Source organism: Tamandua tetradactyla, assembly GCF_023851605.1.
Source record: "Tamandua tetradactyla isolate mTamTet1 chromosome 16 unlocalized genomic scaffold, mTamTet1.pri SUPER_16_unloc_1, whole genome shotgun sequence".
Classification (NCBI taxonomy): domain Eukaryota; kingdom Metazoa; phylum Chordata; class Mammalia; order Pilosa; family Myrmecophagidae; genus Tamandua; species Tamandua tetradactyla.
Genome location: NW_027518248.1, coordinates 28,415 through 55,026, shown reverse-complemented (window position 1 = coordinate 55,026; position 26,612 = coordinate 28,415). Strand labels below are relative to the sequence as shown.

The 26,612-nt window shown below is 41.1% G+C and overlaps 1 long non-coding RNA gene across 2 annotated transcripts in view; it reads left to right on the top strand.

The window, feature by feature from the left end:
• Positions 1-26,612, top strand: part of LOC143672823 (uncharacterized) — a 34,121-nt gene continuing 7,509 nt past the window's right edge. Inside the window, exons 1-5 of one of the 2 annotated variants that reach the window (XR_013170062.1) lie at positions 1-127; positions 15,277-15,544; positions 17,487-17,593; positions 19,510-19,667; positions 25,891-26,008. This is a non-coding gene — a long non-coding RNA (uncharacterized LOC143672823). The remainder of the gene's footprint in view (positions 128-15,276; positions 15,545-17,486; positions 17,594-19,509; positions 19,668-25,890; positions 26,009-26,612) is intronic. The other variant, XR_013170063.1, reaches the window with a different exon arrangement.

The following is a 26,612-nucleotide window of genomic DNA, read 5'->3' as shown; positions in this document are numbered from 1 at the left end:
GCCGGCGCCGCCCCGCACGGCCCCGGGACAGGCAGACGGCGGCCGGCGACGAGCGCGTCCGGAGGATCCGTGGAGCCGGGAGACCGGTGCCGCCGGAGCCGCGTCTGGGCCAGTGTCACATCATGTCGTAAGTGTAACTCCCATTACAGCCCAATAGCCTTATGAAATTGTTGTGGTATGTTTTACTGATACATAGCCTACAACCCTCTGAGTGTGATGTTATTAATATGCCTTAAAAGGTATTTTTTTTTTGAAACTTATTCAGGAAAGAAAAATAGCCCCTATTTGCCATATCATTTCGTTTTCTCATGTAAATCCCAATTTTATTCTGCTGTTTTCCTTAAACCTGAAGAATTTTCTTTTGCATTTCATGTAGCACATGTCTTTTGGCTATGTTTTCTCCCAGCCTTAAGTTTTCACTTAAAGTCTTTATTTTGTCTACATTTTAGAAAAAAAGTATATTTGCTATTTGTAGATTTCTAGCCTGTTAATTATGTTTCTTACTTTAGCATAGCAAAGGTGTCGTTTCATTTCTGTACCAGTGTTTCTTAGATATGTTTTTCTCACCTCATTTTAATATTTTCTCTTCATCTTTGAATTTTATCAAATTTATTTAGATGTCTAGGTATGACTTCTTTGTATATATCCTGCTTGGTGCTAGAGAAACTTTTTTTGAAACCATGAATTTGGGATTCTGATGAAACAAAAATTGGAGGCAAACTTTTCTTCAAATACATTGTTTTGTTCCTTTCCCTCCTCTCCTTCTGTGACTCCAAAAATTGCATTTTAGAATGATTGATACTGTTTCACTGTTTATTGAGAGCTTGTTCATTTAAAACATTTTTATCTCTACTTTGTTTAGAAAAATTTCTATTAATGGGTCCTCGAGTTCACTAATCCTTTCCTAGGCATTGTCTAACCTGGTGTGATTTCCATTCAATGAAACTTTGATTTCATACATTTTGTTTTGTAGCCACAGAATTTCCATTTAGTACTCTCCTGAAATCTTTTATCTTATCATTGAATTTATTCATCTTTTTCTTGTAGATTTTTAAAATATTTTATTTTATGTTTAATGCAATCTTATCAATCTATATTCACACACTATTCACTCAATCTGAGGTATACAATCAGTGGCTCACAGTATCATTACATAGTTATGCATTCACCACGATCAATTTTATTCTACATTTTCAGGCAATTACCTCCAGCCTCTCTGTTACACCTTAACTAAAAAAGTCATATCTTTGTAATGCATAAGAATGACCTTCAGGATAACCTCTAAACTCTGAAATCTCTCAGCCACTGACACTTTATTTTGTCTCATTTCTCTCTTACCCCTTTTGGTCAAGAAGTCCCTTGATACTGATACCTAGTCCCAGGTCATTCTAGGATTTCTGTCCCATGTTGCTAGGGAGGTCCACACCCCTGGGAGTCATGTCCCATGCAGAGAGGGGGAGGACAGTGAGTTTGCTTGTCATGTTGGCTGAGAAAGAGACAGACCACATCTGAGCAAAAAAAGAGGTTCTCTTGGGGGTGACTCTTAGGCCTAATTCTAAGTAGGCTTAGCCTATCCTTTGCAGGGATAAGTTTCATATGAACAAACCCCAAGATTGAGGGCTCAGCCTATTGCTTTGGTTGTCCCCATTGCTTGTGAGAATATAGGAACTTTCCAAATAGGGAAGCTGAAATTTCCCCCTTTCTCACCTTTCCCCCAAGGGGACTTTGCAAATACTTTTTATTCACTGTTCAAATCACTCTGGGATTTATCAGGGCATCACACTGGACAAACCTACAAATTTTCATGCCCTATTCAAGGTTCCTTGTACTTATGCTGTTCAATTAACCTGTCCAAACAAGTTATATTAGGAAATACACTTGTCAAAATATAAATTTTGTACCAAATAAACATTTTTTGCTTTAGTCTCACACAGAAGTTGAAGTTTTAAAATATGAATGACCATCTATTTTCAACACTGTGCAATATTGGCATTCCTTTGTTCTTCCTCATGCAAAAACATTTTTTAATTTGTACATTTAGTCACTATCATCATACACTCTAGGCATTCCTAGATTATACCATCTCAGTCTTTAGTGTCTATCTTTCCTTCTGATTTCATTTGTGCCCCCAGGCTTCCTGCCTCTATCATTCTCACATTCAGCTGCATTCAGTGTTCTAACATTATCGTATTACAGTCAGGTAGTATCATGCTATCCATTTCTGAATTTTTACAGTCAGTTCTGTTGCACAATCTATATCCCTTCAGCTCCAATTATGCAATATCTACCCTATTTCTATCTCCTGATGACCTCTCTTCTTAACTGAAATTCTCTAAGTTCATTCATCAATGTTAGTTCATATAGGTGAGACCATACAGTAGTTGTCCTTTTATTTCTGGCTAATGTCACGCAGCATAATGTCCTCAAGGTCCATCCATATTATTACATGCTTTATAATTTTGTTCTGTCATACAGCTGTGTAATATTCCATTGCATACCACAGCTTGTTTTTCCACTCATCTGTTGATGGACATTTGGGCTGTTTCCATCTCTTGGCAATTGTAAATAATGCTGCTGTAAATATTGGTGTGCAAATGTCCATTTGTGTGTTTGCCCTCATGCCCTTGGAATAAATACCTAAAAATGGTATTGCTGGGTCATATGGTGATTCTATGCTTAGCTTCCTGCGGAACCACCAAATTGCCTTTCACAGTGGTTGTACCATTTCACATTCCCACCAACAGGGGATAATGTGCCTCTTTCTCCTCATCCTTTCCAGCACTTGTCATTTTCTCTTTTATTGATAGTGGCCATTCTGTTGGGTGTGAGATGGTATCTCATAGTTTTGATTTGAGTTTCCCTAATAGCCAGGGAAGTTGAGCATCTTTTCATGTGCCTTTTATCCATTTGTATTTCCTCTTCTGGGAAGTGTCTGTTCATGTCTTTTGCCCATTTTGTAATTGGGTTGTTTGTCTTTTTGTTGTTGAGTTGAACAATCTCTTTATATATTCTGGATACTAGCCCCTTACTGATATGTCATTTCCAAATGTTGTCTCCCATTGTGTAGGCTGTCTTTTTACCTTTGTGACAGGGTTTTTGATGCACAAAAGTGTTTAATTTTGAGGAGTTCCCATTTATCTATTACTTTCTTCAATGCTCATCCTTTGGATGTAAGATCAAGGAAACTGCCTCCTGTTACAAGTTTTATAAGATATTTCCCTACATTTTCTTCTAAAAGTTTCATGGTCTTAGCTCTAATGTTTAGGTCTTTCATCCAATATGAGTTAATTTCTATATAGGGTGTGAGATATGGATCCTCTTTCATTCTTTGGCATGTGAATATCAAGCTCTCCAGGCACCATTTATTGAAGAGATTGTTCTGTCCCAGGTGACTTGGCTTAACTGCCTTATCAAAGACCAATTGTCCATAGATGAGAGGGTCTATATCTAAACACTCTATTCTATCCCATTGTTCAGTATATATATCTTTATGCCAGTACCATGCTCTTTTGACCACTGTAGCTTTGTACAATGCCTTAAAGTCAGGTAGTGTGAGACCTCCAACTTCATTTTTCTTTCTCAGGATATTTTTAGCTATTTGGGGTACCCTGCCCTTCCAGGTAAAGTTGGGTATTTGTTGTTCTATTTTTCAAAGTAAGTTTTTGGGATTGTAATTGGTATTGCATTGAATCTATAAATCAGTTTAGGTAGAATTGACATCTTAACTATATTTAGTCTCCCAATCCATGAACACGGTATGCCCTTCCATTTATTTAGGTCTTCTGTCATTTCTTTTAGCACTTTCTTATAGATTTCTTTGCATAGGTCTTTTGTATCCTTAGTTAAATTTATTCCTAAATATTTTATTCTTTTGGATGCAATTATAAATGGAATTTTTTTCTTGATTTCGTCCCCTCAGATTGTTCATTACTAGTGTATAGAAGCACTACAGATTTTTGAGTGTTGCTCTTGTGATCTGCCACTTTGCTGTACTCATTTATTAGCTCTAGTAGTTTTGCTGTGGATTTTCTGGATTTTTCAATGTGTGGTATGTCATCCATAAACAGAGTTTTACATCTTCCTTTCCAATTTTGATGCCTTGTATTTCTTTTTCTTGTCTCATTGCTCTGGCTAGAACTTCCAACACAGCATTTAATAACAATGGTGACAGTGGACATCATTGTTGTGCTCCTGATCTTAAAGGGAAAGCTTTCAGTTTTTCCCTATTGAGGATGATGTTAGCTGTGGGCTTTTCATATATTCCTTTTATCATGTTGAGGACATTCCCTTCTATTCCTATCCTTTGAAGTGTTTTCAACAGTAAAGAACATTGAATTTTGTCAGATGCCTTTTCTGCATCAATTAAGATGATCATGTGGTTTTTCTGCTTTGATTTGTTGTTATGGTATATTATATTAATTACTTTTCTTATGTTGAACCATCCTTGCAAACCTGTGATGAATCCTACTTGATCATGGTGTGTAATTCTTTCAATGTGCTGCTGGATTTGATTTGCAAGAATTTTGTTGAGAATTTTTCATCTATACTCATTAGAAAGATTGGTCTCTAATTTTCTTTTCTTGCAGTATCTTTGTCTGGCTTTGGTATGAGAGTGATGTTGGCTTCATAGAATGTGCTGGGTAGCTTTCCCTCCTCTTCAGTTTCTTTGAAGAGTTTGAGCAGGATTGGTACTAATTATTTCTAGAATGTTTGGTAGAATTCACATGTGAAGTCTATGGTCCAGGAGTTTTCTTTTTTGGGAGCTTCTTAGTGACTGATTCAATTTCTTTACTTGTGATTAGTTTGTTGAGGTCTTATTTCTTCTCAAGTGAATGTTGGTTGTTCATGTCTTTCTAGGAAGTTGTCCATTTCATCTACATTGTCTAGTTTATTAGCATAAAGCTGTTCATAGTATCCTCTTGTTCTAGTTTGCTAGCTACAGGAATGCAACACACCAGAAATAGATTGGCTTTTAATAAAAGGGGATTTGTTTTGTTAGCTCATGAGGAAAGACAGCTAACTTTCCACTGAGGTTCTTTCTTACATGGGAAGGCACAGGATGGTCTCTGCTGGCATTCTCTCCAGGCCTCTGAGTTCCAACAACTTTCCCTGGGGTGATTTCTTTCAGAATTTCCAAAGTCTTGGGCTGAGCTGCAAGTGCTGAGGTGAGGTATGCTGAGCTGCTTGGGCTGTGCTACATTGCACTCTGTAATTTAAGCCAATTAAGTCAAGCATCATTCATTGCAGCAGACACATCTCCTAGCTGACTGCAGATGTAATCAGCAACAGGTGAGGTTCAGGTGCCATTGGCTCATGTCCACAGCAGCAGAACTATGCATGTTCACCTGGCCAAGTTGACAGCTGAATCTAACTGCCACACCTCTCATTACCTCCTTTATTTCTGTGAGGTCAGTGGTTATGTCTCCTCTTCCATTTCTGATTTTGTTTATTTGCATCCTCTCTCTTCTTTTTGCCAACCTTGCTAAAAGTTCATCAATTTTATTGATTTTCTCATAGAACAATTTCTGATTTTGTTGATTTTCTTGATTGTTTTCATGCTCTCAATTTCATTTATTTCTACTCTAATCTTGATTACTTGTTTCCTTTTCTTGCTTTGGGATTAGTTTGCTGTTCTTTCTCTAGTTCTTCCAAATGAACAGTTAATTCCTTGATTTTTGCTCTTTCTTCTTTTTTTGATATAGGCATTTAGGGCAGGAAATTTCCCTCTCAGCAGTGCCTTCACTGCATCACTTAAGTTGTTTAGTTGCTTTGCTGATTGTTTGGCTGATTAGTCGGTTTGTGGAAATTTCAGGATGTGAATCTGGAATTGCTAGTTATGGGTTTACTGTTGTTTGCATAAACTCATGTGAATAATCAGGTGGGTAAAAAAGATTAATTTTTCTAGTCTTTAGTCCTGGATGAAAGGATGAAAGAATAACAAGATGTCATGTGGTCCTCAAAGTCCAGTCCTGTGGTTTCACTTAGTTTCTGCAGATGTGTTTCTTCTTCCATATACTAAATCTGTACCACCTCTTAAGGGTCATCTGGCTTCTTATTCCTTAACTCTTTAAGAGCAAGGTGCCTGAACAGTACAATCTGTAACTTTTAATTTAGAACCATTAACCTCTCTACATTCACTCTACCACAAAAACCAAGCAGATGTCTTTTCTGACCCTCATCACACCCCCCTGGTGAATTAAATTGCCTTTTTCATTCTGGCCTGTTGATAAACCAGGATTGGAATATAAGGAAGGAAAAGGAGGAAGCTTGATATGCAGTTAACTAAAGACTTTTATTTTTCCCCAACAACATAAGGAAACCCAAAGTCACATCTTTAGTCAAAGTGAGGGTTCTCCACTGGAGGAGATTGGTGGAGTCTTAGACAATTCCTAACTTTTTGGGGACAACTTTGCCAATCCTTGCCCCACTGCAAACAGTCTATCTGGGGACAATGAGATGGTGTTTCTAAATCACATAACAGGTTAGAGATTGTTGTATTGGAGATCATGAACAATGGCTTTTGAATTCTTTTGTCCTCAATGATGACATCAGCAATCCAGCTTTCTATTTTCCCATCCACCTGTCTGGTAACAGATAATATGATAATACGATTCGTAATATGATAGTGAAGTGAGAGGAGCTTCAGGCAAAAGGCCACTGAGTCTCCATCTCAGGTGTTTGCTGGAGGATCATGGATCAACCCCTCACTCCCTGCTTTCTGGGCAGGCACTAGATCAGGCCTGGAGGAAGAATGGGCTTGAGGCAGAGAGAAAAGATGGAAAAGGCTTATCCTGTGGGAGAAATAAGAGTTTTGTTCTTCAGGGTAGGGCAGGGTCTGGAACTAGAGAGACCCAGTTGGGAGAAGCCCTGGGGGGATCTGACCTGGGGATCCTCCTACATTTGGACTGTGGCTTGCTCCATACCTAATGCCAGGGTGGGAACCTCAGCATAGGCCCCATGGTTGGAAGCCCTGATGTAGAGAGAGTGGAGGGTCCAGGACACTCTGGGAGCCCTGGCAACTGGTGGCCAGTCTCTAAGTCCAGATGTGGCCCCAGAAATGGGCCCTAGTATTGATGATGCTCCTTGTAGTAGGGAAGACTGAGATGTATTTAAGGACTTGTATGCTAACAACTATAAAATTCTGGTATTTACTCCCTGTCCATTGCCCTTTTCAAACACATCCTTGTGTCCTTCCTCAAGGACAGGCTGTGACAAGAAAATACAGAAGTAACTGTCTTTAAGTGTTGATGAGTTTTAGTAAATTTATGCAGTTGCGCACCCATCACAGCCATCCAGTTATAGAAAAATTCCAGAATTCCAAGAAAGTTTCCTCATGTGCATTTCCATGTAAATCTCTACTCCTCTCCCTGGTCCCAGACAATGACGTCTGCTTGTATCTCTGCATTTTTCTTTTCTATAAATTTATATTAAAATGTAATTATACAATATGCAGCATATTCACTTAACATGATTTTTAGATTCATCCATGGTGTCACATATAGAAATAGTTTATTCCTTTGTGTTGGTGAACATATTCCATTGTATTGAAACACCACATTTTGTTTATCCATTCAACTAATGATGTGTGTTGGACTGTGTTCACTTCTTGGCTCTTATGAAGAAGAGATGCTATGAACATTTATCTGTAAATCTGTGTATGAACATTTTCATTTCTCTTGGGTAGATACCTGTGAGAGGTATGACTTCATACATTAAAGTGCTGAAAAACTTTCAGATTTTTTCCCAAAGTGACAGTGCAGTTTTTCTTTCCCTTTAGCAATGTATAAGAGTTCCACTTTCTCCATTTCTGGGTAAAACTGAGTATGACCAGTCTTTTTGATTTTGGAGATTTTATAATTTGCTTATGGATATCTCTTATGGTGTTAATTTGCTTATCCATGATGACTATAATGATGTGAGGTATCTTTTCATGTGCATGTTTGCCTTGCATAATTCTTCTTTTGTTAAGTGTCTATTCAAATCTTTCACCTATATAAAAAAATTGTGTTTTTATCTTACATTTTGAAGAGTCCTTTATATATTCTGAATACAAGTTCTTTACAAGGTATCTGTGTCTGTATATGAAGCATCAATTCTTTATGGAATCTTTTTGATGGGCAAAAGTTTTAGTTTTAATAAATTCTGATATATTAATTTTTTATCTTATGAAATGTGCTTTTCTGCCAACCTCAGAATATTTGCCTAACTCAATGCCACAAGTAATCTCTGCAAAGTTTTATTATATAATTTTCCCAACTTTATATCTTATTTTAGTTACTGGTTATATATCTTTTTTTTTTTGGCATACTGAGCATTACAGGCCAGGATTATTTGTTTATTTGTCCCTCCTTCCCTCCCTCCCATAGATTTCCCTTCTCAGCTCTCTTTCCCTCCCTTCCTTACTTTCTTCCTTCTCTCCTTTGTTCCTTCCTTTTCTCTATCTGTCTCTCTCTTTTTTTGTATATGATTGTATAGTATTCCAGTGCCATTTCTTGAGAAAAGTATTCTTTCCACATATGTGTGTATTTCTGTTTCTGGGCCCTTACACTATACCAATTACTTATATGTTTCCTTTCATCAGTGCCACAGTGTATTTATTGGATCTTATCATTTCAAGTAAGTCTTGAAATCAGGAGTGTAAACTATTGAACTTTGTTTTTCTCCTCCAAAATTCTTTTGGATATTCAAGGTTTTTTCCTTGCCTTATCAATTTTAATATCAACTTTTAAATTTCTACAAAAAACACCTTGTGATTTTTATAGGATTTCCATTAAATTAATAGATCAGTGTGGAGGGAATGGCATCATAACAATGTTGCATCTTCCAATCCATGAGAATGCATATCCCTGCAATTATTGAGGTCTTATATAATTTCTCTTCATAATGCTTTGTACAGTTGCCAACTGTACATAGTTGTGCTAAGGGTACAAAGTTATCAACTTACAGATCTTGCCCTTTTCTCCCTTAGCATACTAAGTATTTTTTTATAATACTATAAATGGAATTGTTTATTTAATTTCATTTTAATTATAGTACTAGTATATGTAGATAAATTGACTTTTATAACTCAATCTTGTATCCCTTGCAAACAAGATAGATGTGTTTCCTTGACTCCATTCTTCTCACCACAGTCTGTCTATAAAACGATACCACTTTTATCTTTCTACAACATACCTCTGACCATTTTACTCTCCTACTTAGGTGCTTTGGATATCTCTTTAGCCTCAAAGTTCTTGTTTCCTGAGCACATCACACTAAGTTGTCATTATGTGTTTCCCAACTGTTATCTGTTTCAATCTCCCTATTCCATGTAGCATACTTTATTGTCATACTGGGCCACTTTCTTCTCAAAGAGGCTACCTAACATCAAATTCCAAAGCCATTGATGGTCTTTGACTTTCTTGGCTGAAACCTGTGATTTTCTGCACATGGCAGATACTGACTCATTCCTGCAGACCTAGCTCAAGTATGGCTCTTCCTGGGAAAGTTCGATCAACTCTCCTCTTTCTAATTAGAACTAAACACTTCACCCAGTATAACTTTCATGAACTTGCATACATGCATCAATTTTAACAGCAGCAAAATTTAATGCTTAGCATTCTTTGAAATTATATTGCTGTTTTATTCTTTCCTTCATTAAGTATGAGCTCCTTTGAATGTCATCTAGATCATCAGTGAGTTCCTGGTATCAAAAATAGTGCCAGGCACAAGATAAATGCTAAATAAACAGTTGTTCAATAGATATGCAAATGACACTGTTAGTGGAAGGGAAGAAGTGAACAGGGGGTAAGAGCACATCTTAGCTCAGTTCCTCCTATGTGGTGACCTAGGGCAAGTCACTGAAAATTTCTCTCTTCTCTGAACTCAACTGTGAGATGGAGAAAATTTACAACTCCTTGACAGGGTTGTCTAGAGAATTCCTTGAATTATTATAGGTAAAGAGCTTCAAAACACTAAATGGGATGGTGTTAGCACTCCATTCATGTGAGCTGTTAGTTGTCTGATGTGTTTTCTTTTTCACTCAGCAATGGATCTTGAAACTTTTAGTTTTGTGCATATAGCTATAACATATCTTCTCATTGCTATGAAATATATTTTAGTAAAATTATTAAAATAGGGAATATTTACATAACTGTGGTTTTATACTGCATAACTTTTATAGAACAGAAATCTGTAATTCTGAAGTAAATTTCTGTCAATCTTTACAAAAATGCCTTTTATATTTTAAAAGGCCTTCCATTTTCTATGTAAATACATGCATTCACTTTTATCCTTATCTAATAATTTTAAGCACATATTCTTTTTAAAATATTTTTATTGAGAAATATCCATACATGTACAGTCCAACCATATCATAGAATCAATGACTCACAATATCATCATGTAGTTCTGTATTCTTCACTGTGATCATTTTTAAATATTTGCATTACTCCAGAAAAAGAAATACAAAGTGAAAAATGAATTTATACCTTTCATAGCCCCTATCCCTCTCTCTCTTTGACCCACAGTATTCAGTGTCCCCAATTATTATCCTTTATCTCCCCATATTATTTATTTACTTTTTATCTTTATATATGTATATTTTTATTCATCTTTCCACCCTGTATAACAGGGGCATCAGACACATTGTAAAATCACACAGTCACATTGTAAAAGCCACATAGTTATACAGTCTTCTTCAAGAATCAAGGCTACTGGGACATAGTTCAACAGTTTCAGGTACTTCCCTGTAGCCACTACAATACACTGCAAACTAAAAAGGGATATCTCTATGATGCATAAGAATAATCTTCAGGATAAATTCCCAACTCTGTTTGAAATCTCTTAGCCACTGAGACTTTATTTTGTCTCATTTCTCTATTCCCCGTTTTGGTCAAGAAGGCTTTCTCATTCCCATGACACCAGGTCCTGGCTCAAAGCTGGGAGTCAGGTCCCACATTGCCAAGGAGATTTACACTCCTGGGGGTCGTGTCCCAAGTAGTGGGGAGGGCAGTGATTTCACCTGCTAAGTTAACTTAGAGAGAGAGTCCACATATGAGTAACAAAAGAGGTTCTCGGTGGGTGACTCATAAGCTTAATTATCAGTAGGCTTAGCTTCTCTTTAGCAGGAATAAGCTTCAATTGATTGTCTCCATTTCTTGTGAGAGTATCAGGAATTCCCCAGATGGGGTAGTGGAATATTTCCTCTTTCTCCCCAGCCCCCCATGTACCTTCTTATCCTCTGTCCAAATTACTCTGGGATGCATACATCAGGGCATCACACTAACCTGTAGAAACCAACAAGATCTCAAGCCCTATTTGAGAGTCCATTAATTATGGTGTTCAAGTAAGCTGATCATACAAGTTATATTAGATAATGTAGGCACATATTCTTACATACTGTTTTCAGTTATCTGAATAATTTGCATCAAGACTCTTATTTTTTATTTTATACCTGGATGTATAAATCCTCCAAAATGATATGCAATAATCTAATTTTTCATATATTATAAATTAATCCTTTATCATATGTTCCTACAGATTTCATATGTGTTCCCTTTTATGCATTCTACATAGGTGATAAATAGATATTCATTTAGCAATACTAGCTTCACAATCATTGAGATAGAGCAATTCTTTCATCTCAATATAATAAAATATAACAAATTTCAAATATGTAAGTACATGTGCACTTCAGGATAAACCACTTAATGACACAATGTATTATCCTTTAATAAAGTTCTGGATTCGATTTAATATTCTGTTAGAACTCTGGTCTATTTTAACACTTGAGATTAACCTCAAGGTAATCAAGTTCTTGTCCTCATTTTGTAAAATTTTTGTTTCAAATAACATTATACCATAGTATCAATTGAAAGTCTTTTATATTTATATGCTTTCAAGCAGTTTCTAAAATCTGGATTATCACACTTTGAATGTCTGGTAAATATAAATTATACTCCACTGAAGTGGTCCCACCAGTGTTTTAAAGTCATATAAAATAATTTTTTTCTCTGTGTGATTATGTTACCAATATGCCATATAGTTAGATTAATTCAGTTTAATTTGCTTTCAATTTTAGAGTTTGCTTTTTTACATTTAATTCATTTTTAAAAAATGTGTAAAATGTACAGGGATCCTTTTTTACTTGTAAAGTAACATTTGATATGCATTTTTCTCCACCTTGTTTTATTTTCACAACCCCACTATATCATGACCATCACCAGATAAAGTAAACTTAGATCTTTTCCTTCATCTTAACCTTTTGAGTGAGATAAAGGAAACCTTTTACCTGATTCTCCAACTCCTGCCATTCAACTACTGCCATTAGTGGTATTTCTTGACTTTTGTTAGATAAATAAACCATAACCTTGAACCTATTTGCTGTGGCATGTTTGTAGAATTCTGTTACATGGCAGATTCCTAGAAAGGGGATTCCTGGATTTCTGGTTAATGCCTAGGTATTTTGGACATCACTTTGACATCATTTTGCCTCCCCAACAGAAATGTACAAACTGCCTGTTTTCCCACAGTATCTCCAGCAGGATGAACGGGATTTTTACAATCTGATGAATGAGATTTCTCTCTCTGTAGTTTTAGTGTGCATCTCCATTTTATCTGTGAGTGAAATTGTTCATCTTTCCATATATTTATGTCCACCTGCTTTTCTTTGTTTGTGAACCTTTGTTTATTGCATAAAATAGATAAGATTATGTTAAAATTGGGATCTATAGGATGTTGAGTTATCCAATTAAAAAAGTTCATCCTTTTTGTTGTTTTTTGGGGGGGAATCTTTTAAAGTTTTCTTTATATAATATTTACAAGTTTACTTCTTTGCAAATTTACTTCTAGATATATTTATTGTGCCTAGTTAAAGGATATTGATTGTATTTTAAGCCACTTTATTTTAAAGAGTTTATGGGAAAGAAGCTTCCCTATTGTTAAGGGTTCACTAGTGATTTACCACACAGAACAGGAAGCACATCTGCTGAAACTGAGTGACTCTTGGGGACTGGAATCCTAGGATCACTTGGCATCCTCTGTTCTCTTTTGGTCCTTCACCTAGGATTAGAGACTAACAAACTTTCTCTTTTCTATCGTCCCAATTATTCACTCAATTTTCTCCAATTCCCAAGAGGGAACCCATGACTAGAGTTCTAGGCTCACATCCTGAATTTTCCATAAACAACCAAGCAACCACCTTTTTTCCCTGATCTCCTATTCTGATACACCCTAGGAAGGAGAAACTCAATCTAGTAGTAAGGAAAAAGAATGCAAGAAAACAGAATGATTTGCAATAGTAATCACATAGTCCATTCCATCTCATAAGGCTAATACTGTTTCACAATTTTGTTATTTTTCTGTATGAGCATATTCCTGTATTCCTATGCATTTCCTCGAAACTTGGCTAAAAACGAAAAGTTCTGAAAACTATGAACCCGCATTCTATAAGGATGAATGCACCGTAGGAAGTGGTGTTGTCAAAACACTTTTGGAAGAGGCTCTCAACCTGCTGTTTTTTTATTGGTTTGGGGCCAGTTGTAGCAGTATCCAATCAAGCTTGAGCTCCAGACTAGCATTTCATTTAATCCAATCAGATTTAGACTTTCCAGAAACCTTATTTGCATATGCGTCTATAAATCCACCTCCATGGAGCAGAAGCGCCATTTTCTTCTTACTAGTGAAAGATGCTTCTCCGTCTGGGTTCATCTATTTCCAGAAGGGTGTACGGAAACCAGCTCTGTGTTTTGGAAAGAGGCTTTTGAAAGCACAGAACCAGGAATAGGCAGGAGCTCTCCTGTTGGATTTTAGGTGGTTTAGGATCTTGTTCGAATCATGCCGGATATTCGGGTCTTATGTATTGTCCAAGTCTGTCTCCCTTCGGGCACGAGTCCAGAGAGCCAAAGTTTCCCAAATGGATGGCTTGAAAGTAATGTGGTTTTGTCTGAGATTTTTTCCTTTCTACGTCTGGTACAACTTGCTTGTAAGTACTCAATCCCTTTTTTTTCATTTACAGGTTGTACACGTCACTACTAATGCACGTCAGTAATCTCACATATCAATAATTAATAATCTCCCCCTACTTTTTTTTTAAGTTTAAGATTTCATTGTATGTAAGTTTTCTACTAAGACCATTCTAAAATACAAAGTAAATAGAATTTGCATAATTCATAGTGGTGAGCATCATTCCTGATGTTAGTCTCCTTTTTATTTTGGGGGGTTATAAATGGCATTTTCATCAGTCTCTAAAACTTACCATCACTGTGATTCATTAGTGCCCTTTCTTCGGCATGTATTAAGAATTTTCCTTGCTCTTGCTTTTCTTTTAGGGAAAAATTTGCCTGTCGGTATCTTTTAATGAAAAGATACTCAGAACATTCTAGACTAATTGAAGTAACTTGAGAAAATAATGTGGGTGAAAAAAGTCAGCTTTTCAATTTTTAGTTTTTCTCTTTGAGTTGGAAGATTTTCTCCATTCAGTGGTAATTTCCCATTTTACTCTTCAATATCCTATGTGTCTCCTAGACATTTTCATCTGAATTGTGTATAGAGTGGAATCTTTTTGAGTTGTGTAGACTAATGCTGTTTTTGGCTGTCTCTGTTGTTTTTCATTCTCAGGTGTCTCAGACATACAATGAAATCACCTGAAAATGTGACTTTGCCTCTGTTTCCATAGTTCTTTACTCGTGTCAGTGCTTTGAGTATTTTTCCAGAATTATCATGAATATTCTTGGCCTCTGTGACTTTCTTTTGCACTCCTAATGGCAGTGAGACTGGAGTATATTAGTTGATGCTGACGAAGCTTATCTGTTCTCTCTCTTATTAATCATGTTAGAGTTGCTTTACTTCCAAAATGGGTTTTGAATTTAAAACATAAAAATGTGAGAAATTACATTCTATTGCATATGTTAAGATGATCATGAGTGTGTCTCCTTCGATTCATTGCGTATTGAATCTTCTCTGAGTTCTTGGAAATAACCACACTCAATTCATGGCTCAAGCCAAAAGACACTTAAAAAGGCACATCAATTTTCAAATTAAGTTCTATGGTCAACTGAACTTTCCCTGTCTGCATCTACTTCCTGGAAATTGTTTAGTAAACCCATGAGTAGTTTGGACCATATACAGAATGTGACCTTTTCATTTCCATTGCTGGTAAGCTGTAACTTTAGTTGGCATACAGCTCACCCTTGATTAGTTACAGGTTTAATGTCAATCATATTGATGTACTTTCAGATTGGTAATTTGATTTAATTTTCTTTAGGGACTAACAACAGGTATCCCATTTAATTCCAGGCTTCCCTCAATCGGCTTCTGTAGGAGCATTACTTCCACAGTAGCAACATGTCTCTTCCAGTTTCTGAGGATTGTTGGAGGACCCATGAAAGCAGAATGGGAAAGTACCAAAGCTAAGTGTGATCTGAACAAATATCCCTATAAATGTCTCCAGCAGCTCATGTGGATATGTCCATGAAAACATCCCTGCCAGCATGGAATGCCTCCACATTCTGCACATCAGCCTGACCCCATAAAGAAAAATGGAGAATATCTTTCTGTGTTGTAGGTAAGATGTTTAGATTTTTTTAGTGGATTTGGGTGCTGTGATTGCTGACGTTTAGATTTTTTTAGTGGATTTGGGTGCTGTGATTGCTGAGGAATGAGTAGGCAACAGTGTAGCTGTTTGAGATTGGGAGTAGACTACTCTAAAATCCCCTATAAGTATGGACGAGGGCACCAGCAAACCTTAAAGTAAAATTTCTTCTGGGAGCTGGATTTGAGAAGGGATATTCTTACCTCTCTGATGATATGTTTCCTAATAAGCTGTGAGTTATTACCATTGCTTATTCTGTAATGTGTATCAGTACTTCATTCCTTTTGATTGTTGAATAGTATTGCATTGTATGCATATGTAACATCTCAAAATTTCTTTCATCTATTGATGGGTATTTAAGTTTCTCCCACTTTTTGGCTACTATAATTAGTGCTGCTATGACCATTCCTGTACGGGTCTTTTTATGGACATAGGTTTTCAGGTTTTATGTTTAAATAGTTGGGAATGGGATTGCTGGGTCATATGATAGTTCTATATTTAACAGTTTGAGAAACATGTTGAGAAATTGTTTTTCCCAGTGTGTGCACCAGTTTATATCTCCAGTAGCAATGTATGAGGGTCTGTTGTTTGCTTTTAGCCATCTTATTGGATTTGAATTAGCATTTCACTTTTTTTATTTGAATTTCATTAAAGAATAATGATATTGAGCATAGTTTCTTAGGCTTATTGGCAATGTGTAGATCACTTTGCATAAATATCTTTTACAGATCTCTGCTTATTTTTTATGTTGGGTTATTCGTCTGTAAGAGTTCTTTATATATTTTGCAGACAATTACATTATATATAATTGGCAAATATTTTCTTTCAGTAAGTGATTTATCTCTTCATTTTCTTGATGGTGTCTTTTCAAGGACAAAAGGTTTTAATTTCGATAAAACTCAATTTACCAATTTTTCTTTTACTGATTGTGCTTTGGTCTTGTATATAAGGAATCATTACGTAGCTTGAGGTCACAATATAATAGTGCTAGCTTTTACATTTAGGTGCATAATCCAATTGAAATCAATTTTTATATGATGTGATATAGGGGTCTAGTTTCCTCCTTTTGCATATATGGACATCCAATTTTTCCAGAACAATGTGGAGAAAAAACTGTTCTTTCCCTATGTATTTTCTTGGTGTCTTTGTCACAATTAATTCACCACAAGTGAAAATTTTATTTCTGGACACTCATGCCTATTCCATGTCTATTCTTGTCTATTCATGACATGGATCTTTTTTTATGTCGTACTACAGTGTCCTTGTCACTGTAGTTTCATATTCAGTTAGATTCAGGCAGTGTGAGTCTGCCAGTTTGTTTTATCTTTATCATTGTTTTGGTTACAGATTTTATTTATATTCCTATATGAATTTTAGAGTCAGCTTGTCAATTTCTGTAAGAAAAGACTGTTACAATTTTGAGGGCAGTTCTGTCAAATTTATAAATCAGTTTGTGGAGTATTCTGTTCTTAACACTATTTACTATTGTGATCCTCGAATACTGTTTGCCTTTCCGTTTAATTATATCCTTGACAGCATTCAGCCCTGTTTTGTAGTTGTCAGTTTAAAACTCTTGTACTTCTTTCTTTTATTTTTATTGTATAGTGTAACATATATACAAAGCAAAGAAATAAAAAAGCAATAGTTTTCAAAGCACTCTTCAACAAGTAGTTACAGTACAGAGCCCAGAGTTTGTCATGTGGTACCATAAAATCCTCCAGATTTTTCCTTCTAGCTGCTCCAGAATATAGGAGGCTAGAAGGTTTAAATATTCTTTTATCATCAGCCTGAGGCCCTGTGTGTGACAAGCCCTGGGCCAGGGGTCCTGACACAGGAGTGTTTTGGGTAGGAGGAGGTCCTGTCCTTGGTAGGTGAAGGTGCATAAACAGAACCCAAAACTGTAACATCTTTGCAGGGTCTGGGGATGCTGAGAGAGGGCCAAGGAGCCAGAACTGAGTGCCAGATCTGCTGTACTGAGGGGTGGACAACTGCCCTGCAGGAGTTGCTGACCCACGCCCCGAGGTGGGGGAAGGAACCCGGTGTGGGGGAAAGAACCTTCAGGATGGGGAGGATGCTGGGCACAAAGCCCCCAGGTGGGGATGAGTCTGCAGGACAAGTACCTCATACTCACATCCCCTTGGCCTGGGGAGCACATCATCCCAGAACGAGGGCCCAGTGAGGCTGGAGTCAGAGCCAGGGAAGCCTGGTGGGCCAAGGGGTGATGGAGGCTGGAAATCATGATACATTCACCCTCACATAACTGCAACCAGCATCTGCAGCGCTGACCACACACCAAGCCACATGTCACTTCATCTGAAGTGACAGCTGCCTCCCAGCTGCCTTATGGCATTGAGCTCCCAGAGGAGAAGATTGGGGCAGATGTCCAGGAAGCCTGCCTGAGGCCCCCAGTGGGACAGTCTCTGTTTCAGGCACTCAGTTGAGACCTCTGTCCAAGCTAACACCTGGTTACGCTGCCCCCTGCACACTGGCACCTGAGGCCAGGACCATGTCTGGGGTGGCTTTGACCATGGGCCTTGGGCTGGCAGGGTGGACAGCTAGAACACTGCCCCCTCATGCCACTGGCCCACCCCCATGTCCTTCCTCTGCCCTGTGGTGAGTGGCCTTCCCACCTGCCACCCTCTGGGGTTATACCCCCTTCCCCATTCTGAGATCAGGCCATCCTTGATCATGGGCCTACTGTGCAGTGAGATTCTCCAAGCTCCAAACTGGCGGGACCTCACCTCTCAGTTTTGTGGCTGAGTTTGGTTTAAGGTTGGACTAGTTAGAGTTTGCCCATTTTCACACCCCTTGCCAGGCTTTGGTTTTGGGCTCTGCTAAGATAAAAAAATCAGCACGATAACAATGGATTGGCTACTGTACACATTTTTCTCTACGTTTTAGTGTAGACCATAACTCCTGGGGACTCCTGATCACTTCTGAATTGTAAAGTCTCTTCTGAAGCCATCTAACAACCGGGCCTTCTGGAAGCATTTCTTTACTTATAATTCCAGTGATTGCATAACAATCCTAGTTTGCTGCTTCTTGATTCCATGTGCAATTAATGATTTCACAGATAATTCCCTATTTTACTGAGATTTTCAAATTTATCAGCATTTCCTCGCCAATAGTAATCCTTTCTTTTAAGAATATTGGCATTGGTTTTTATACCTTCCTTGTTTTCTGGCTCTTATTTGTGTTTAATGTATTTTTATCTGAGATAGGGCAGTGTGGTATACTTTATTTCTGTCCTAAGAAATAAGTCTTCAATTGGTATATTGATTGTTTTGCTCTTCATGCTTCTAATTAATGAATTTACTGTCTGTGGATCTTAACTCATTGAAAATATGTGTCATATGTGCAGGGCACTTGTCCAGTGGTAGAGCTATAGCTATGGGCAGGGCACAGCTTCTGACTGCAAAGATGATTTAGGCTCATGATAAGGACAGAGGAAAAGCAAGTCATGATGGGACAGCACCATTGATCTTTTTTTAAAAAATATTTTTATGGATAAAACTTAACATACAAACATAGAAACATTCTTAACATGCAAACATTCATTACCTGGGGTACAATCAATGGCTCACAGTATCATCACATAGTTAGTGTATTCATCACCATGATCATCTTTTTTGAACATTCACATCACTCCAGAAAAAAATAAAGAAGGAAAAAGAAAAAACTCATACGTACCATACCCCTTACCCCTCCATCTCATTGACCACTAGTATTTCCATCTGCTTAATTTATTTTAACCTTTGTTCCCCCTAGTATTTGCTTATTTTTTACTCATCTATCCACACCCTAGATCAAAGGAGCATTGGACATAAGGTTTTCACAATCACACAGTCACATTGTAAAAGTTATATCTTTATAAAGTTGTCTTCAAGAACCGAGGCTATGGGGACAGTGCCATGAATCTTTAATGGGAATTTCTTCAGGTACCACCTGGATGCCTGGAGGGGCACCTGCCTGAACACTGGTGGTGAGACTGGACCCCAGGAAGAAGCTGTCAACTTATGTGATTAAAGGCTCAAGATTCAGCCAAGAGCTGCAGTCCAGGTGCTCCCAGCCAAAGAAGTTGGTGACAAAGGCAGAGGTAAGAGGGAGCCTGGGGTGCCTGCATGCCCCAGCCAGATGGGAGTCAGATGAGGCAGAGAGTGTGGGCAAGGAGAAGTGGCGAGCAGGCAGGTGGAGGGCAGGAGGGGCAGTGAGCAGGCAGGTGGAGGGCAGGAGGGGCAGTAAGTAGGCGGGTGGAGGGCAGGAGGAGCAGCGAGCAGGCAGGTGGAGGGCAGAAGGGGCAGTGAGCAGGTGGGTAGAGGGCAGGAGGGGCAGCAAACAGGCAGGTAGAGGGCAGGAGGGGCAGCGAGCAGGCGGGTGGAGGGCAGGAGGAGCAGCGAGCAGGTGGGTGGAGGGAAGGAGGAGCAGCGAGCAGGCAGGTGGAGGGCAGGAGGAGCAGTGAGCAGGCAGGTGGAGGGCAGGAGGAGCAGCGAGCAGGTAGGAGGAGGGCAGGAGGGGCAGTGAGCAGGTGGAGGGCAGGAGGAGCAGCGAGCAGGTAGGTGGAGGGCAGGAAGGAAGAGCAGTGAGCAGACAGGTGGAGGGCAGGAGGGGCAGTGAGCAGGCAGGTGGAAGGCAGGAGGAGCAGCGAGCAGGCAGGTGGAGGGCAGGAGGAGCAGTGAGCAGGCAGGTGGAGGGCAGGAGGAGCAGCGAGCAGGTAGGAGGAGCAGCGAGCAGGTAGGAGGAGGGCAGGAGGGGCAGTGAGCAGGTGGAGGGCAGGAGGAGCAGCGAACAGGTAGGTGGAGGGCAGGAAGGGCAGAGAGCAGACAGGTGGAGGGCAGGAGGGGCAGCGAGCAGGCAGGTGGAAGGCAGGAGGAGCAGTGAGCAGGCAGGTGGAGGGCAGGAGCAGACATGGGTTCCTATCTCCTACTTTTTGCTCTCTTTGTGTTTGCTCCAGTGCCGGAAATGCAATGCCTAATTGACTAATGATATGTGAAGAAGTAATTTGAGACTAAGAATTTGCCTCTGAGTACAATTTCGGCTCCATCCAAAACTTGTTGATCTATCAAGGGCTTTTATTAGACCTGTGTTTACACTGTAAATTCCACTTTTCCTGAATTTTAGTGGGGGTATGTCTTGTTCTATTCTTGCTTTGAAGAATTTGTTGGGGTGCTTGTAAAAGAGCCTAGGATAAACACTTACAGTATCTTCAGATTTTGGGAAAGAATGTCCACTCTCTAGTTGTGTTTTGTTGGTTTATTAATTATATTTTCTGATTACATTATGCTTTACCAGTTTTTCTTACTCTCTATCTTAAAGATTGAGAGAGGTATGGAGGAAATCTAACAGGGATATATTAAACACCCAATGTTTTCCTGACATTATCTTTAGACATTTCTAGGAGTTTTAGACTTATTTTTTAATTTTATTTTTCTTGTTTAGTATCTTGGTTTTTGTTTTGTTTTGTTTTTACTTATTTTTATCTTACTTTGGTCATCCTGTGTAGGATTATAATATATCTTCATAATAGAATTTAGATATTAACAGTTTCCATTGAAGCTTTATTCATTTAATTCTATTCACATTGAAATAGTGTTCAAAGTTAAAATTGTCAGCACTTTCTTTTTTGCTTTTGCCTAATAACTATTGGATGATATTTTAATGTTGTTCTGTATTATTTGTTTATCAACCAATAGCTCTCTTTTCTACTTTATCATGATCTGAGATATATTTTATCTTTTACTAGAAAAGATGGAACCTCTGTATTTGGTGCTGGGCTAGGGGGTGGGTCAGCCCCTCAGCATCTACTGACTGTTTCCTCAGGCACTGGGGGTCCCACTGGGACCAACTGGGGTCAGCCTGGGGTGGGCACCAGGGGCCCTGCTGGGGCAGGTGGACAGGGTCTGGTCTCCTTGGATGTGAGGGGTCCCACTTGGGGTGGGTGGGTTGGATGAGGGCCTCTGGTCATCCACTGGCTATGTGTCTGGGGAAGCAAAGTCTTCAGGGATCTAGTGTTTCAAGACTTCCCTCTTTCTGCTCCAGCTTTTCAAACTTAGTTTTAAGCTATGCTCATCTCACGCTGTTGGCATTCTGGAAACTTCTATCTTGAATAGTCTAGAAAGAGCAGTCTGTGCCTAGGGGTAGGTAAGGTGGTAGCAGCTCTGTGCATGTGTGTATGTGTCATATATGTGTGTGTGTGCACGTGTGTGTGCAGCAGTACCTGTGCTGGGGCAAGGGACCTAAACTGTCTGGCTCTACATTTTCCCACTGGGGGGCTTCTGATGCTCCCTGCTACTCAGAAAATCTGGGCTGGGCTAGAACTTTCCAAAAGAATTTCCTGGGACTTGAGGGAAAACCAGACAGAGATGATCACAGAAGCTCTCTGTCATGGCTGGAACCTCTTGTGATGGCCCGACTTCCAGACACAGGCTGTGGGTGAGCACAGCAGACCCTCGGGGTCTGGGCAGATGCCTCTGGGGCTCCCCGCCTTGAAGCCATGTCCAGTCCGTCCGGCTGCTGCCCATCCTTGTGCCAGCTCTTCTGGTGGGGCCGCCCTGCTGGCTCAGCCTAAGGGACTGATTGGCCCTTGTGCTCTGCAGGGAGAGTATAAGGAGCTGAGTCCCCTTGTATTCTTGGTCTTCTCCACACCAAATTGGGTGAGGTTGGGGTCTTGGAACACCCCGGATGACTCAGGTTAACTGGGGAGGGGCTGCTCTCTGCTCTGTGCCCTCAGGTGGGGCCAACTAGCAGTCAGGATGGGTGGACGGCCCAAGGTTCGGGGCCCCGCTTGCTCGAGCCCCCACCCCAGCATCCATCGTTCCATTCTCTGGACTGTTCCAAATGCTTACAGGGAGCACTAAGCAAAGATCTCTGGGTCCCTGTTCAACCTATTGGACAGGGGAAAGGACCACCAGCCCAAGTGCCTGGGCCTTGCCTCCCAACTATTGTGCTTTGGCCGTGAGCCCCAAGGGCTGTGGCTGCCTGGCATGAAATGTCCCGTTCTGCAGGGATTCTCTCCCAGGACAGCAGCATCTTGGAGGTGACACAACTGGGCAGGCAGTGGGTCCAGTGCATACAGCCTCTGCTGCCATGCAAGGAGTGTCTGAATGATGGTGGCCCCCTGTCTCTGGGGCAGGCCTGGCCAGATCCTAGCCAAGGGCACCATTCTTGCCTCTTAAGTCAGTGTCCTTGGAAAGGAGGGACTCTTTGGTCTAGGTTGGCCAAGGAGCTTCCCTGCAGGCCTGCTGCACAACTGCAGGGGGAGAAGGAGACACAAAGGAAAGTGTCAGTGGGAAGGGAAGGCCACTCCAGCAAGCACTGCTTCCCACCCACACACCTGAGCATGACAATGGGGACAGAGTTTTGCTGGCTTTTGTTCGCCTTCTTTTAACCCCAGAAGAGTTTTAAAAAACAGCAGGCACTCAGCTCTGTGCTGCCTTGGTGGCTTTCCACCAAAGCCAGCTCAGTAGGAATGGAGGAGAAAAGCCTTTTCTTCTGGCTTTACTCCCACCCACTCTCCTACTGTCAACCCACCCGTACTCCCACCCACACAATCTTCCTCCATCCCTCCATATTTAGTGGTCTCTCTTTGGGGGCCTCTCCCCGCCTGCCCTGCTATGGGTTACCACCACCCACTGTTAATTCCAACAGTAAATCAAAGAGATGTTTGCTTCAATTTCTGATGCTTTATAAAATGGAATGCTTCCATGAGAGCTTCCCAGGCATCACCTCCAGGGTGTGATTAGCCTTGGGGGGCCACAACCTCATCTGTGGTCAGCACAGAGCACCTCCCCCTTGCCCCGGACCCAGCTCCCCGGTCTCAGGAGGCAGGAGGGGTCCGGCCTGCCACACAGGAGAGAGTGGGGAACCCACAAGCAAGTCAAACTTGCTCCATTTCTCCTATCTGCTAGGGTCTTTGTGGGGCTCTGGCCTGGTCCTGGCAGACTTGTAGGAGAAACTGCGGTGGGGATGCCCTTCCTGGAATCAAATGACTGGCACCCAAGGAGAAAGCCCTTTGCCCACCCCCTCCATCTCCCTGTCCTCCTGCAGCAGGAAAATCAGCTTCTTGCAAACATGAAGTCACAGGTGCTTAGATGGTGCAGGAAACACTCAGAGAGCTTGGGTCCTCGTAGGCAGCTCTGAGCCACCAGACAGCCCTGGGCCTACCCAGCCTGGGGAATGGCCCTATTTGCTAGAGCCAGGGTTCATTGGGCAGCCTGGCATCCAAGCTGGCCATGGTCCTCATGGGTGCAGGGGAGCACGTGTGGACAGGGTGGTGCATGGAGGATGGGTAAGGAGTCCTTGGATAGGGGCTGGGGCATTGAGAATGCCCTTTGCAGAGGGGCTGGAGGCCAGGCAGTCCCTGGAGAGGATGTGGCCTCTGAGTCAGTGAGAACTAAGCTAGGCTCAGCCTCTCCTTCCCTCGTCTCACCCCAGGCAAGCACTTCCCTTTGCCAGACCACAGCGTCTTCATTTCTAGGTAGGGATAACTGCACCTTGATCCAATCAAACCACTCGGCAAACAGTAGGCGCCTACTAAACGGCAGCTCTCTTCTTTCTCCTGAGGTTGGGAGGAGAGAGCTAATAGCTATTTTCAACCACCAGGATCTGTCTTCTTTCCTGAGGGCTGGGGAACAGATTTGTTCCGTGTGAGTGATGAAAGACAGCAGAGGCAGTGGAAGCAGATGGAAGCATCAGGATGCAGCTTTTGGTTAGCGTAAGGATGACTGCAGCTTTGGGAACAGTTCAGAGGTGTCTGGACCACCACTTCTGGACAAAACCAAGTCCCCTCCAAAGCCTGTCACCAAGGCCATCTTGGTTCTTCAGGGGCACTGTTCACAGTGAGTGTCATGTCTTCTCTTGAGGCAGAGGTGTTGGTGGTGCCACAGCCCTCTCCATAGTCTCACGAATGGAGCAGGATGAGCTTGTCCCAGTTGTTGCCCACAAGTGGCCACATCCACCCTCCCACAGGGCACAAGGGCACTGTCCCAAAGCCCTGAGCATGTGCTCTCGGCTGTGCCCTCTCCAGTTGGCTCAGTAAAGCACCCCATGCCTGTCCTGCCTCCTACCCACCTCTTGTCCCCTTCACCCTCCACCCTACCTCTCACCAGCCCAGACATCTTTTCTACTCCAGAAGCCGTTGACATACAGTGCTTTGTGTACTGCCTTCCATTTCACATTATGCAGTGGTATTTTCCAACCTCTTTATGTTCTTGTAATTAATATTTAATATTTGCAAAACTGTTCATGAAAAACAGAACAAAATTTATTTAACCCTTTCAGTTTAAATTTTATTTACTACGTTCAAGGCTTGCAGGATTATGACATTATTACATGTTATCAGTTGATCGGTTGTGGGAGTAACTGTCACATCTCCCTGATGTCCATTTTCTCCTCTCATAATAGCATTCTCAAGTTTTCTCTGGGAACAAATCTGTGCAAAGTAAAGACCTTTTTCCCACTCTCCCTGAGAATTTAGCTAAGAAGATGTACAATGTTGCATATGCAATTCTTTCAAGGAGGTGTGCCTTTTACTTTCATTTTCCTCCTTTCTGCTGGTGGGAATACAGGTGTGATGGCTTAACCAGGCATAGCCCTCTTGGACCATGTGGTGAACTGGGGAATGGAAGCCACGTATGATAGAATGAGATAGAAAACCTGATCCTTCACACTGTGGATCTTTTATGCCACATTCTTTCTTATAGAGGCAAGTAACCAACCACTAATTGCCTATGACACCCTTATCCTGCTTTTCCACTCACCCTCAGCTTAAGCTAATCCCAGTGATGTCATGGGGTGCATCCAAGTTCATGAGATGACAAATAAGGGTTTTCATTTAAAGCCTCCTCCCACCAGCCACAGAACGATGGGGGCTGAGATTGTGCAGTAAATTGAATCATCATGAACTCATACAAAAAGAAAATATGTGTTGGACAAGTTGGGATGAGAAGAGCAAGTCCAGTGAGTGTGAAGGAGCTGACAGGCAGGAGGGTAGTGGCTGGTCTGGAGCTGCAGTGGGAGGCACTGGCTTGGGAGAGACAGCCCAGGCTCCAGGACCCATGCTCAGGAAACACATGGACCAGCAGTTCCGTTCTTGGTAATGGCAACTCTGTAGATGACGCATTCATATCAAATTATATACATACAGTATTTTAAATATATACATATTGTGTTTCATTGCTTTTTTTCATTTAACTTTGCATGAAATTAAAAGTCAAACGTATTTTTCCACGGGGAGGATTCTTTCACACTTTCTAAAGCATTAGGGTTGCACAGCCCCTAGATTTATGAAATCCTGGCCTGACCATTGTCTTCTTTTTGGACAGCAAAGTGTTTTCCAGAATTCTGTCACCGTTAGCAGCTCCATGAACTCCGTTGTGTCCAGAGTTCAGTGTCTGCTTGCTGCTCTGCACTGAGTTAAGGGAGGTCCCCAAGAGAGACAAGGTGGGTCACGTAGCAGGTGCATTCCTCTGATGAAGGTCGGGCTAGAAGGCATGTAGGACTGTGTGGTGGGGACAGTGAGGCCAGGGAGGGGAGGAGGAGCCCCAGGGGGTGGGCGGGTGGGGGTGGCCCCATGATCTGGCCTGGCTGCCCTCAGCCCTTCCTCTGCATGGTCCCAGCCCTGCCAGAAGAGGGACCTGGCCCTGCCCACTTGTTTGTTCTTCTTGAGCTTTCCATTGAAATGTCTGTCTGCTGAACCTACAGACCCAGGGCTTCTCCTCCTCTCCCTGGGCCCTCCTCCAACTCTTCCTCCTGACTCTCCTCCTCCTCAAGCCCTTCCTCCTGACACTCCTCCTCCTCCAGCCCTTCCTCCTGATGCTCCTCCTCTTCCAGATCTTCCTCCTGATGCTCCTACTCCTCCAGACCTTCCTCCTGATGCTTCTCCTCCAGACCTTCCTCCTGATGCTCCTCCTCCTCCAGACCTTCCTCCTGATGCCCCTCCTCCTCCATACCTTCCTCCTGACGCTCATCCTCCTCCAGCCCTTCCTCCTGACTCTCCTCCTCCTCCAGCCCTTCCTCCTGACGCTCCTCCTCCTCCAGCCCTTCC